Here is a 15,077-nt window from a genome sequence, read left to right on the forward strand (position 1 = left end):
TGCCTGGCCAGAGTGTGCGAGCCTTTCAGTAAAGAGCACGTCTGAGGACTGGGGGATCCTCAGTGCTTTACCATGTTGCCTGGACCTTGCTGTGTGTTCCATGCGGTGGCAGTGCTGGTTATTTTGGATTTCATTTGCCGTCCAGGCGTAATAACAGCTCTTTCTTGCTGAACGTTGAGGATTCCAGAGTGCGTGTGTGTGTGTGTGTGTGTGTGCACATGGGCTTCTCGAGGTATTCTTGAAGGACCTGCATGTCCCTGCTGCTTCCCTTGTCCTGTTGGGTGTAGCTGTGTTGCCACCACCCTCACCACACCCTCTTCTCTCTGCTGCCCTAACTTTGCATTTCTCTGCTTTCCCCATTTTCTCTGATCTTCAGCCTCCTCTTTCTTCTCCTCTTGGGTGTTTTAAAACCCTGACGGAGAAGGTCAGCTCTTTTCCGCAAGCCGCAGGAGGCCTTGTCTTCAAGTGTTTGATTCTTTCTGGCTGTGCTGTTGGTTCTGAGGTGCGGGATTGAGTCTTTGACCATGGTTTCTGTTTACCAGGCTTAACACCATCTGACGTCCTTTGTAGAGAACCAGTTGCAGAGTGGCACTTGTGGTTGATTGAGAGATTATGAGATAGTGATGGGGGAGTGGCTGCGGAGGTTGGATGAACTTGTGGGGAAGCTCAGCCCCAGTGCTGAAAGACGCTTCCCTGGATAACCAGCGTGTTTCTGTTGGCTATCTAGGATTGCTGCTAGTATTTGTGAGGTCCATCTGGGTTTTTATCACGCTGCCCTTGTAAGCCAGACACTGGTGCTGCACAAATAGGTTTGCTTAGCGAATCACAGAAGAGTGATAGATGAACCCTGGGCTTATCAGAGGGCGTGTGTGATCCAGGCCCCAACAACATTTTATAAACTTGCAGTTGGCACGGCATTGGTTTCATGGTCCATGAAGCCCTGCTGCTTTTCCAGTGGTAGTCTGACTTAATACACACCGAGGGATGCTTTCTCTGGCTCTTACTTATTGACATTTTCCTTTTTCTTCTGCTTGGATTTATCCATAACTCCTGTTGAAACAGCATTTTTGAGCTCATTAAATCTGTTAATGTGTGTGTAATGCTTAGGACAGAGCTATACACAGAAAGCGCTCGGTAAGTATTAGCTATTGTAATTGTGTTATTAGAGCTTACCCACATTTTACTCTCCTCTCCCTCACTCCGGGCTCCTCACCCCTGGCTTCTGGTGGTTGCACTCAGTAAACTAAGGAAACCAATGGCTCTAGGGGCAGAGGAGGAGGCTACAGGCTTTGTCTTTGCAGCCCTGTCCAGAGATCTCAGAAAGCTTACAGAGGCCCTGAAGGTAACCACCAACCCTCTCATCACCTGAGGCCATTTTCCCTGAACTCTCTGTCCACCTGGCTTCTTTCTCTCATTGGAAATTTGTGCTCTGATTGGAAAAGGAGATGGGAGCCAGTGAATGGTATAGGGGAGGACTCTTAGCAAGTTGTGCTTCAGAGTATATAAAGTAACAGTAACAGTAATAATGGTGATAACAAATGATAGCAACCATCCTTGAGTGCCCCTTCTGTGCTTAGGAGATATGCTTTCCATGCATGATGCCTTCTGATTCTCACTGCAACCCTCTCCTCTGTGCAGTTCATATTACCTATGGGGAACCTGAGGTGCAGAGATGTGGTTTTTGCCCAAGTGCAAAGCCAGAGACTGAATACCAGGTCTGCCCATAGAACATTTCCTCTTAATCTCTGTCCTGTGATCCACTAGCCCAGGTGCCTTGACACTGGATGTACATACCCCTGGGGATACATGAATGAAGCCTTTCTATAGAGTGTGCAGGTGTGGATGGTTTTAAGGGAATAAATTTTCAGATCTTTCAGCCTTGCATATGGACTCTTCCCTAAAATTAATTGGACTGAGACCATTCCTCCCAGGTCCATGGATCATCCTTCCATTTTCCCAGGCACCCCTCATCCCCCTTTATAAAGGCACATTTCTCACCCAACACCAATCTCCCTCTGATGCACTGCTCTTGAGTATCAAACCTATCAAGGGGCCCCAAACAGAGTAACTGTTGGAAGTGGGTGGGTGGGAACCTTCTGCATTTTGCCACAGGGTGCCCCTTTGTACCCTATTTCGCCTGTTTACAATTGGGGTTAGAAACAGGACATCTGGGCCCCTTTGTGCTAAGGAATGATAGTGCTAAGGAATGATATAAATTTTTCAGATCTCAAAAAAATGTAATTTGCTCCTGAATTTTTAAAATGAATGATAGGTCTCAGATGGTTAGATTCTGTTTAAAAATGTGATGGGAAAGTTTTATTTTAAAGTGTTACTGTTTATAATGTGCTGGGAATTCTGTCCTTAGAAATGAGTTTATGATGAAAACTTCAGACGTCAGCCTAAAAATAGGCAAAGTGGTGCAAGTTTTTCAAATTTCAAGAATTCAGAAAAAGCACAATAATTGTACTCTACTGCCCCCTAAGATACTGAAGTTTGGAGCGGACTGTCCTTTGGTTAGTTTCTGCCATGGACCCTTAGGCACCTAAATATTATATTTTTTTTTCCTTAGAATTTCAGGGACATCAGTATCTCTGAAAGCTCATATTTGCAGTCCTGATTAGGCACCCTTGAAATTATATGGGTTTTAGTCAAATGTAACCACACTTGAAATTTTGATGAAACTTTCATATGTGGAGTGAGGCATCTGGTTGTATATAGCAGAGTGCCCCAGTGAGGACTGTTTCTCCTCCTGGGGTAGAAACCTCATTCACACTGATGTTAAGGGGTGGGGGAGAGGAGGACTTTCGCTGCTCAAGTAACTGAAAAATAGAGGGAAGCATCAGGTGGTGCTGGATCCAGTCCTCGAGAAGTCATTGATCTGTCTCTTGGCTCTGTTCTCTTGGGTGTCGGCTTCATTCTCAAGCAGTGTCCGCATGGGGGAGGGGGGGCAGGACAGTCCTCAGCCTACCCACCACCTCATTGCCTCTGAGGGAGAGCATCTCTTCCCTGGTAGAATTGGTGGAAGTCTTGGTCATCCTCTGGTTAGAAGGGTTGAGACCACAGTCCTGGAGCGGGTTGGGGACAAAGCAATGAGTTCTGTTTGAAATGCTCGGAGAGTGGGGAGGGAGTGGTTCCCAAGAGAAGCTGGGCAGACAGAGACCCTCAAATGCTCAGTGGGAAGATTAGCCTGAAGATCTTGTGATGCTATCAAACCGACCACAAATGCCTTCACCAAAACCCCTTTATTCTCCTGGGTAGGCTTCCCACTGGCTAACACTTTGACTGATATTCAGATACTCATCTGCCCAGTGACACAGTGACGTTAGTGGTACCTTCTCTCCCTGCTTTGGTGATTTCAGGACATCTAAGGAAATGGTCCCAAATCCCCGATGTAGTGTATTTTGTGATTTATTTTTTTTTAATGACCATTACTTCTGTGTTTGGGCTGCTATAACAAAGGACCACAGGTGCGGGTGTGTGTGTATGTGGCGGGGCTTACACAACACATTTATTACCCCACAGGTCTAGAGGCTAAAGCGTCTAAGATCAAGGTCTCAGCAGGGTTGTTTCTTGAGAGGCTTCTCTCCGATGGCTGTTGTTTCCCTGTGTCTTCACATGGTCCCTCTTTGTATGTGTTGTCCCAGTCTCCTCTTAAAAGGACACCAGTCCTACTGGATTAGGGCCCCGCCCTCCCTAATCACCTCATTTAACCTTATCATCTCTTTAAAGCCCTGTTTCCAAATACAGCCACAATCTGGGGTATCGGAGGTTAAGACTTAGACCTATGAATTTGGTGGGTTGAGAGGAAGACACAGTTCAGCCCGTAACACCGTCAGTTGCTGCAACTCTGTGAATGGGTTCTATTTCGAAAAATAATATTAATGTACCCACCTTGTTTAAAACACAGATTAGTAACAGGTTCACCTATGCGAATGCAGACTCACCATGGCAGGGTGGTAAGTTTGACTCAGTTTGCTATTTGGGTATGCTTTTCCCATTAATAGGTGTGGAGAGAAGGCAGCTTATAGGTGAGAACTGGTCGTGGATTTGTCAAAAATGCTTGGGATCTGGTGATGGGATCTGGACCTTTGGCTTCCTTCACTCCAGCTGCCACTGTTGTTCTGGTTCCAGTAACAACTTCCTGGACATTCCCCGAGGGTGGACTTTGGTTGTGAAATAAGTTTTAGGAATTTTTAGGGAGTGGGCAGGAGGCTGCCCTGAGGCAGGATTTTTCCATTAGCCCAATAGCTGGTGGTCAAAGCCAGTTTCCTTTTACTCTTTCCCTTGGAGCTGGTGGATTATTTGACCTTGATCCTTGTTGGTGTCCGGCCTGTGTGTAGAAGAGAATCTCAATATCCCGTATTTTGTGTCTGAGGACACAAGGTTCACAAGTGAGTCAACTTGCCCAGGTCCCTAAAGGGCTGCTGTTGTAACAGAAATTGCTTTGCATCCCCACGCAGGGCTCATCTTTAAACTCCGCAGATGACAGGCCTGCCTCAGATTCTCCTTGCTGAGCGGTTGTCACTGTTCTCCCTCCTTCGCTAATTACTGTTTTAACACGGCTCGGGTGTTCGTTGTCTGGTCTGCCTGCGTTTGTAGTGGAACATCCCTGCTGAAAGATGTGGGGAGGAGGCAGCCGCTTGTCAAATTGTAGTTTCTTGGTGTCCAAATCCCAAAAATGCCCCACTGAGACTTTGCTTACCTACCATCCTGAGCTCTCCCTCCTGAGTGCTTTGGAAAGCCCTCTGCTGTGGGATGTGGTCGAAGCATAGGTATGTCCCCGGGAGGAGGATGAACTTTTGAAAAATCCATCCGCAGGGTAGCACCCCTTCGTATGCCAGTGTGGATTGCCATAATTGATTTCGAGATTGCCTTTATGGGAAGTCGATCACAGTCCCCAAGAGACAAGGACCCAGGAGGTAGAAGTTTTGACTGACAGCCCGGTTTCTTGTTGGATGTGCTTGGGCTAGCTCAGCCTTGGGTAAGTGGCCTACTGTCTCCGTACGGGCTTTCTGTCACTGCCGTCACAAAGTACCAGCTGGCTGGCCTCAAGCAATGGAAGTATATTGTTGCACAGTTCTGGAGGCTTCACGTCCAGAGTCCAGCCATCTCAAGGTGTCAGCTGGGCCAGGCTCTCTCTGATGACTCTAGGGGAGAGTCTTCCCTTGCCTCTTCCAGCTTCTGGGTTTCGCCTGGACAGTTACTGGGCAGTCCTTGGCTGTTGCCACTCTGTCCACACGGCAGCCTGCTCTCCGTGTGTTGATACATTGTCTGCCCTCTGTGCATAGCTCAGTGTCCAAATTTCCCGTTTTGTAAGGACACCAGTCATATTGCACTGGGGCTCACCCTCGTGACCTCATTTTAACTGGAATATTCTCTAAAGACCCTATTTCCAAATACAGTCACATTCTGAGGTCCCAGGGTTTGGGACTTCAGCTTCTCTTTTTGGGAGGATACAACTCAGCCCCCAACTCCCTGAGTTTTAGTTTTCCTCCTCACAAGTTCTATTAACTGTTCCCACTTGTAGCATAAGGTTCAAACATGATCACGCCAGAGAGCTCTCTAGAAAATATATCCCCTGAGTGATGGAGGCAGAATGCCTATTGGATGTTAGATGTGTTTTATTCTTAGTTTCTGGTACCTACTGAGCATTTGGACCTGGCACATGACATGCTCTGTGTGATTTTTCAATTAAAAGTCTTTGGGGAGTGTGAATGTGTGATCCAAGCTGCGCATTTGCTGAAACCTGGAGCAGGTTGGCAGCAGACTGGCAAGGGGAGCGCTGCCCCAAGGGTGGAGCAGCCTTAGAGACTGCTATCACCTGCCTTGTCCTGACGCACTGGCCACTCGGCCACTCGCTGCTGCCCTGTGGGACAGTTTGGATATAAATCCTCAGATTCCCATCCCAGCTCTTGAATCTTCCATGGAGTGCATGGGAATGTGTGGTAGCTTTATTGGTTTGTTTTCATAAGTTGTATTTTGATATTCAAAAGAGGTTCACTGGGGCAGAGGCTAAGAATGTTTTCAGAGTGTTTCTCTTTTGCCTTGTCTTAGTAACTTCCAGTGGTAAGAAAAACAAAAGCTACAAAACAAACACTGAAGACAACCCTAAAAACCCTCACCTCCCAGACATTGAAAGGATTTGGAGTCTTTAACTCCTTTTTGTATAGGCTTATGTGTATATGTTGCTGTCTGAAGGCACGTACATCCAGATATTTCCTTGGAGGTGCTCAAGCTGGGCTGAGATCTCACTTCTCCATTAAGTAAGTCTTGACGTTGTTCCCATGAACTGGATGGGTGTTTCCGGGGGCTGCCGGTCAGCAATGTGGCTTTGCTGTGTTTCCATGCTCCTTCCTTCCTTCCTTTTGCTTTCCTTTGCTTTCCTTCCTCCATCATGCAGGGAGCATGCATCATCTGTGTGTCGGGCACTGTGCTGGGCATGGGGTTGAGGAGGACGAGACGTGAGGCCCTGCTCGCATGGAGGCTCGTTCTGGATGGCCTGCGCTTCCTTGAGCCTGGGATGCATCGTCTCCCTGCTCTCTGTCCTCTTTGCATGCAGAGCGACTTCCTTTGACACTTGGCACCTGCATTTGAGGCTAAAAGCTACCATATATCTAACTCCACTTGGTATTTATTGGGTTGTTACACCAAATTTTGCAAAGCCAGAGGCACCGCTTGGTTAGAAGGAATCCTCTTTCTCAGTCCCAGGAGGCTGCTCATTGGGCTTTGATGATCTGTAAAACCCAGCTCCGTTTCTAACAACGAGAGAGCTTGTAACTTTTTTGCCTTTTCTGAATTTGAGTCCTTTATAGAGTATTCTGAGAGTTGGGCACTGTCAGGCAGATTTTATGTCATGACTCTCGGATGGGTGACGATGTCCTGGGATTAATTTTGTTATATGGCTGTCTTCATGTAGTGCCACCCTTGGAAGCATTAGATTGTGAGAAGTGTTCTTTTCATGGCAATATTTAGATGTGGTCATTGAAATGGGAATTCCTGGAAGGACCCTTGGCGTCCCCATGCTGCGTGCAGGGGTTGACAGCCATCTTGCAGAAGAGTCGAGAGCATTTGTTGCCTTGTTCTCTTCCGATGGGGAAGACCATAAATAGGTCCTGCTGTGGGGAGCTGGCCCAGCCACTTTTATCTTCCCGGCCTCCTATCTACTTCCTGCTGGACAGAATCGAGAGAGGACTTACTTGTTTAAGGGATCTGCAGTGAACTGTCCTGGAAAATAACTCCTCAGAGAAGAAGGTGCAGGAGGAAAGGTTTCTACATGGATGGGAGAAGAAACCAACCAGTGGGAGGTGTCTTGGGAGAGTTGCACAGTGGGTTGGTTTTATCTTAAGATGACTCTTGTAATGATCTTGTCAAGAGAGAGGAGGAATTAAATATAACTACTATTATCTGACTTAAAGTTCTTCACCATCCCTCTGTGTCTTATAGAGATGCAGACTCTTTTGGGCTCCAAAAGAGTAGACTAACTGGTTTATTTGGCAGATGATGAGACTTCAGCCTGGGAGGTCAAAGGGACCTGTCCAAGGTCACACCAACTTGAATGGTGAAACCCTGGTCCCCTGACTTCCATCCTCTTTGGCTGCCTTCCCCCAGCCCAGGCTACCTTCCACATGATTCGATGGCTTTTTTAAAAAGACAAAGGCTGTTATTGGTCAAGTGCCCCCCCCCCCCATCTGCCAGAGAACTGGCCTGGCCCTCTTGGTAATGGTTGGGTACCTTTTGGGTTGTAATGGCCATGGCCATATTGATGCTGGAAGGAATAATAGCAGGGCTGGGTCTTGTTTTATTTATTTTTTTTAAGCAGGGTCTCATTGCTACGATTATTGAATGCATCTTTTAAAGATGAATATAAAACAGCTACCCTCCCAAGCAAATCATAAAACAAATTATGCCCTTGCCACCCAGAACTACAGAGAAACAGCAGGCTCTTGGTGGCACAGAGAGTAATGGCTGCAATATTAAAACAATGATGAGAAAACCAGGATCCGATAGCTGGAAGGCAGGGAGGAGAACAGTCCCTTAATCCCCCAGGGATAATGGGTCTCAACGACAGGTCCCTGTGATTTATTGTGCTTAATGGACTTGTTTTTATTTGTCCCCTTCAACACAGAGCTTTGTCACTGAAGAGATTTGATAATGGCCTGTTTGCAGTCACTTAGACTCTGTAATAAAGCGCTACATTTTTGGCTGTCTGGAGATCCACTGCTTCATTGGCATTCCCCCTCCGATTTCACCTTCCCTGGGATGGAGTGAGATAAGGACTTCTTTGCAGCCCTTGTGCATTCCCATCATGCCCCCCAGGCCGCTTGGTGGCCCAGCGGGCCTGGCCTGCCTTCTGCTCTCTTTTCGTGCTACTTTGGGGCAGCAGGAAGGAACCCTTTATTCTGCCCATAATGACAAATCCTGAGGATTTTGTTTTCATGAACCATCAATGAGAATTTACTGCTTGCAGCTTTTGGGGCAAGCGCGCAAAAAAAAAAAGTAGATGTGGGAGGTTTTCGGAAAGAACAGGCTTGACCTAAAGGTTGCAGATGTTCTGATCTAGGTGTCCTGCCGCTTTGCAAAGATGTGTCTCATTCATTCGTTTTTGCGAAAGTCATCCTGAGGTTTCATTTCAGCTTCCTCCTGGGTTCTGGGGAAAGGGAGCTCCTCAAAGGACTGGCCTCCTTCCTGCAAAGCTGCCCCTCATCTGCTAAGGTTTGGGCAGAGAATTCCCAAAGCAGGAGATAGAGGGAAATGCCTAGAAAAGAGACTCCCAAGTCTCTTCCAATCCTGAGTTTCCTCTCTTGGAGGACCTTTCCTGGTGCTCTGTTAACAGGTCTGGTCAGTGGGGAAGGCGCTCTGCTGTGTGGCAGCCACACTTGGCCTCTGGGGCAGTGTTGGGAGAGACTCTCTTTCACTGTGAGCATTTCTGAACACCAGGAGGGACCAAGTATCTAATTATAGGAAGCTCAAACAGAAAAAGACTCCTTTAATATGCAGAATGATCTGCAAGAGTCAGGAGTACATAAGGTTGGGTACAGGGGTGGTCAGCATCCTGGGCACCTCTGGGTGGGGTGCTCCCCTGTAGGTGGGGTGCTGCAAAAACACAGTTTAGTTTGCACATTCTAGCAGGGTGACAGCATCATTGAGGGTGAAGTGGTGCTGACAGTGTTATGTTGCTCTTGGGTATTTAGGATTCCACTCATATGAGGTACCTGGGGGAGTCACATTCATAGAGCTAGAAAGCATGGTGGTTGCTGGGGCCTGGGGAGAGAGGTGAAGGGGTCGTTAGTCCTCAATGGTTGCAGAGTTCTAGTTTGGGAAGATGAAAAAAGCTCTGGAGATAGATGGTATTGACGGTGGCCCAACAGTGGGGATGTATTTAATTTCACCAAACTATACCCTTAAACATGGCTGCAGTGGTCAATTTTATCAGGTGCATTTTACCACAGTGAAAGAAAAAAGGGTTTCTCTTTGACCCCACCTGCCGACGTTCATGCTCTTGTATGACCCCTTGTGCACCATGTGGATGGGGCCTGGGCCTTGTTGTAAGCCACAGAATACAGCAGGGGTGATGGGGTGTTGCTTCTGTGATTAGGTTCGCCCGCTGACTTGCTGTGGAGGTGCTCCTGGTTGGCTTGGTGAAGTCAGCATGCTGGGGAAACATACGTGGCCAGGAGCTGTGGGGTGACCCTTAGCACACAGCCAGCAAGGAGCCTAGCCCTGCAGTCCTACTGCACGAGGACTCGGGTGAACCTGGAGGGAGGTCTCCGCCAGAGCCTCCACAGGAGGACACCCCCTGGATAACTTGACTGCAGCCTTGTCTGTCTCTAAGCAGAGGACCCAGCTAAGCCATGGTCAGACTCCTGAGCCGCAGGGACCATGAGATAATAAGTGTGTGCTGTTTCAAGCCCCCAACCAGGTGGTAATTTGTTGCACTGCACTAGATAACTAACACAGAGCCTCATGGGAGACCTTGTCTGGATTTATCCCATTCTGGTTTTCCCTCCACCCTGGTCAACTTCAGGCCTCCATCTTCCCTTCCTGTCCACTGGGAGTGTGCAGACTGTCTTCTGTTTGTGTTCAGTTATATTCGTTGTTAGAGCCCCTTCTTCCTTCTGCTTCCTTCCTACTCTCCTCTGGTTTGTGGTTTCAGGGGTTGGACACATTCGCAGTTGGCGAGAAGAAGAGTAGTTTTCAGGGTGATGATGGACTTCGTCAGAGACTCAGGTGTACTAACTCACCCACCTGTGCAGGTGGGCCCTTCTCCTCATCCCTTACCTGCTTGCTCACTGGCAGTAGCTTAGCTGGATCTTGCCTCACTCAGGTACTGTGCTCATTATACAAAATGCAGGTAATCAGATTTTCTAGGGTGGCTCTGATTTCAAATATTCTGCTCCCATTCATTGTCCCCCATAAACCATGAAACTGTCCCAGAGACTCTGCTTTGGCATCTCAACTCTTTTTGGACTGGCTCCCTTGCAGTAAATTAGTAAGAGCCACTGCTGTTTTTTGAGCACCTGCTGTATGTCAGACCCTTGATTGATGATTCCCCTTGTGTGTCTTCCCATCAGCCCCGGGGAGGTGGCCGTCATGATGCCTGATTTACACAGAAGCACGCTGAGATGCAGTGGGGTTTATTTTCCTGTCCAAGGTCACATGGAGAGCATGTGTGGCCAAACCAGGATTAGAACTCCGAAACTGTCCTCTGTCCTCTCACTCGTCTGGGCTCACTGCCTCGGAAGAGGACCGGAGGTATTCCTGCCAGGTCCTTTGTCCCAGTTTTGCTTGGAAAATAGGGTTGCTGCACACAGGCCACCTGGAGGTTCCTGATAATTTCTTCCTGGTGGACCGCAGTGGGACAATGTGGGGTAGAGGGCACAGCTGAACCCTCAAGCTCAGATAGGGAGGGAGACCAGGTGGTCAGGCGTGGAGGTTCCAGTTGGGCTTGGCAGCCCTGGTGGGCAGAATGAGGAGTCCAACGTGGTTCCCAGCCTTGGCTGTAAGTTACAATCATCTGGGCTGTAAGTTAGATAACATCTACTGATGCCTGGGCCCCACCTCCAGAAATTTTGATTCAACTGGTTCGGGGTGCCACTTGGGCATGGGGGCATCTAAAACTCCCCAGGAGATTAGCACATGGAGGGCCTCCATGTAGCAGGAGGTCAAGTGGACAGAAGCTAAGGGTGGGGGCATATCCCAAACACCACCACACTCGCCCCTCCCCATTTAGTGACAGACTCTGTTTATGACCTTGGCCTTGTGGAGTCCAGGCTCACGGGATTGGCTTCTAGGAGCCCAGTTTGAGAACCCAGTGAGGCAGGTTCATAGTTTGTTGTGGATTCCATGGGTCTTAGCACCATACTGCATCATTAGTGCCATCAACTCATTCCTACTCAAAGCACGGTGAAGGGGACAGAAAGGTTGGGATCCACACCCCAAAGGCCTTATGAAGTCAGCTTCTGTGCCTGCATGGACTGCTTCTTGTTCTTGCCTAGAATGAGTGGTTAAAGCTGGGCTGTGCCATTTCCCCCTGTAGCTGGTGTGCCTTTTGATGAGCGGTAGTAAGATTGTAGTCATTTTGTGGATAGGACCTGAGGTTTGATCTGCTGGAGCGAGTGGCATGATGAGTTACCCATTGTGGGTGCTGTGTACAGACAGCTTCAGCTGGCGATTGCTTCAAAAGGCTTTTGAGGGTGCCTGGCTGGTTCATCAGTTGAGCGTCTGCCTTTGGCCCAGAGTGTAATCCTGGGGTCCTGGTATTGAGTCCCACATCGGGCTCCCTGCAGGGAGCCTGCTTCTCCCTCTGCCTGTGTCTCTGCCTCTCTCTATGTGTCTCTCATGAATAAATAAATAAAAACTTTAAAAAAAAAAGTTTTTGAGAGTTGAAGCCCAGAGAGCCTGAGGTCTGTTGCGTAAGTGACACCCTTGGTGATTTTTGCCCTGTATTTGTAACTTAGTGTCAACAACACCTCACTGCTTTCTGTACCCCGCTCTGTTTTTTCTTACGTGTGGCGTCACTGTTGTTAATACACTGTGTGATGTACTTGAATGTAAGCTGACGGCGGCAGGCATTTCTCTCCCTTATGTCTTGCATGCAAAAGGCTCTTGATAAGTATTTGCTGAATGCAGGAACAAACGGTGGCTTGTAGCTTGTATCATTGGGACCCAGAGGGGGAAATGGACTCATCTAAGACTTTTTCCCCCCTTGGTTGAACTCTGGGAGGAAACTACAGGCTTTCATAGGGCAGGAGGAATGGAGAGCTATGGGTTAATTTTCTTTTACCTACCCTCTTGGAGCTGGTGTCTTCTTTCTTAATTAAAATGTATTTTTTTTTAAGTTACCTTGTAATGGAAAATGACAGTTCTGTAGGCTTTAGTCTTTTATGTCTTCTAAACCGAGCCCTTTCCCCTGCTGTGGCTTCAATAATGCATCATTTCATAAGTTCACGGACTTTAATGTGCTTCTGCAGAGCCTCTAGTCTCTGGTAGGTAGTTAAATGAAAATTAACCACCGTAGGTTTGATTCAAAGTCACCTCCTCACCTTCTCCTCCACTTCCCCTCCCTCATCTCATGTATGCAAAACACTGTCACGTTTTTCTTCTTCTAGTGAGAGGGTGTGATGTGTGTGTGCACCTGGGCTCTCATGTGTGATGGATATATCGATTTATTTCATAATCTGAGATCCATGAAAAAAATAACAATGTGTACATACAAGGTTTTGAAATTTTGCCTCTTGAGCTAAAGTATAGGGGAGCCTAGGGACCTGGAACAGACTAATATTTAATGAGAGTGTTGCTGTCATATCAGGCTGAGGACTCAGAGTGGCTGCCGGTAAATTGTCATGTGTCTTCACAAGGCTCCAAAAGCTACTCAGGTTTCATTCATTCACTTATTCATTCATTCATTCACTCAGTGCCCGAAGATGATTTTTTTCATGTAGGAAGGTGCCTGGGTGGTGGATGTGATGTGCCCTTTGCATTAATGGTTTCAATTCTTCATACCTTTCTGAATTCTTGGAATTCCTACATAAAGATTATGGTGTATTTCTGCAACTTTTGAGTTTGGACTCAACTGTGTGACTTACTCTGACCTGAAGGGATGATACAGAAGTGATGGTATGTGAGTTCTGACCCCAGGCCTTATAAGACTGGGCATGTTTCCGCTTTTCTTTCCAACTCTGCCTTTGCCACGAGAATGGCATTCCCTGGTAGCCTGCTCTTCTGAGGAGAAGCAGGATGAGAGGCACTTGGAGCAGAGCTTCCCACCTGACCCAGGAGCCTGCAGTGAGAAGCCAAGCCCACCCTAGATCTACTGGGTCCCAGCTGACCTGCAGATGCTCGAGTGAAGATAAATGATGGCTGTCTCAAGACACTGCTTTTTGGGATGGTTTGTTATACAGCCTTATGATGTGACAGGTGGCTGATAGAGGGATATTAATATGACTCGGACATGGATCTTCAAGTTTGGAGTTTGGGGACGGTGGTGGTGAGGCCAGGACAAGATCAGTAGCTCCCACAGGGCAAAGAAGGGGCTTGCGTGCCCCACGAAAGGACTCAGTAAAGGTAGTTCAAGGAAGGAGAGTCTACTGGGTGAGTTACTAGGGAAGCCCTAACCACCAAAAGACCATCGAGAAAGGGTTGGTCTTTGAAAAAGTGTTCTTTGACAATGTAATCAAAGTTCAGAATAGAGGACCATTGACTGGGTTTCTGAGTTTAGAATATGTGATGTTTCAGAATTGATTTCTCATCACAGCTAATTGCATTGATGCCAATTTCCCATTAAATATCTTATGACTTTGCTCTCACTGGACCAGAGAAGACTCAAGACTTAAAGTCATATTGGTGTCAGAGAGCATGATCTCCCTTTGATGACAGCCAATATTTATAATGCTTGTCACAAAGAACTGCCCAGCATGTATTTGGCATACCTACTGAGTGCCAGGGAGGTGACTGCTCAGCACTTTATAGGGATGAGCTCATGTAAGCCTCATCACCACCTGCAGAGGCAGTGATAGCTACTAATGTTAATTCCATTTTCTAGGTAAATTAATCAAGCCAGAGAGGGTAGGTAACTTGCTAAGCCATGCAGGAACATTCTCCTCCCTGTAACTTGTCTCTCCCATGAGATGGACATCCTCTCCATACATTCATTTTTGTATGACTAGCACATAGAATGATGTTTTGCACACAGTAGGTACTCAGATGGCATCTGTTAAAGGGGAAAAAAAGGAATAAATCTTTTCAGAATGAAGTGTCTGTATGGAAATGGTAGTTGGTAAGGAAACAGGTTTCTGGGATTGATTCTTATAAAACAATGAGGCCAGGTCAGTGGTAGAGATCCTGGAAATATTTACAGGTATTTGGGAGAGCACAGAAAGGAAAGGTAGCACCTTCTGGAAGTGATGAACTCTGAGATGAGTCTCAGATGAGTCTGAATTCAACAAGGGAGAAGCAAGGGGCTCACCTGCAGAGGAGCCATGCGTTTACAGAAGCTGTACACACATCCTTCGGTGCCCAGTGCAGCTTCTGGGACATGGCAGGTGCTTGGTTATAAATGTTTGTTGAGTGAGGGAGGTGCTGGCGATGAACCTTCTAAGCTCTTGTGACCAACACAGCTGTGAAAACTTGAGTCTCTTCATCTCATAACCTTTTTGTTTCCAGCTTTCCTGATGCTTGTCACTTTAGGGAAACTGAGGCAGCACAACAAAAAGCACCAGGACCCATTTTGTCTTAAAAATTTGAGGGATTGTTGCCTGGTCAGGCTGGTTTATCAGATAATGATTCTCTTGAATAAAGCAAGGAATTCTGCAGATATTGAATAAATTTGGAATAGCACATGCTAGTTCAAACCTTGACAGACTTGCACCCAATGACTCTCAGATTTTGAAACTATTTACTGATGACCCTCAACTCGACCCATATCTGAATCCTGGCCCCAGCATTTACCTGTGTGAATTTGGTGACATTCCTTAATAGCTTTCTGAGCCTCTGTTTCTTCATCTGTGAAATAGAGATAAAATCCACATCCTGGAGTTATACAGGTTAATTAAAAGACAACAAAAAAAGCTTGGATTTTC

General features: G+C 47.1%; 1 protein-coding gene across 2 annotated transcripts in view; it reads left to right on the forward strand.

Annotated features, from left to right (window-relative positions):
* LARGE1 (LARGE xylosyl- and glucuronyltransferase 1) overlaps positions 1–15,077 on the forward strand; it is a 525,183-nt gene that overhangs the window by 13,080 nt on the left and 497,026 nt on the right. The window lies entirely within an intron of this gene.

Source organism: Nyctereutes procyonoides, unplaced genomic scaffold, assembly GCF_905146905.1.
Source record: "Nyctereutes procyonoides isolate TBG_1078 unplaced genomic scaffold, NYPRO_anot_genome, whole genome shotgun sequence".
Taxonomy (NCBI): domain Eukaryota; kingdom Metazoa; phylum Chordata; class Mammalia; order Carnivora; family Canidae; genus Nyctereutes; species Nyctereutes procyonoides.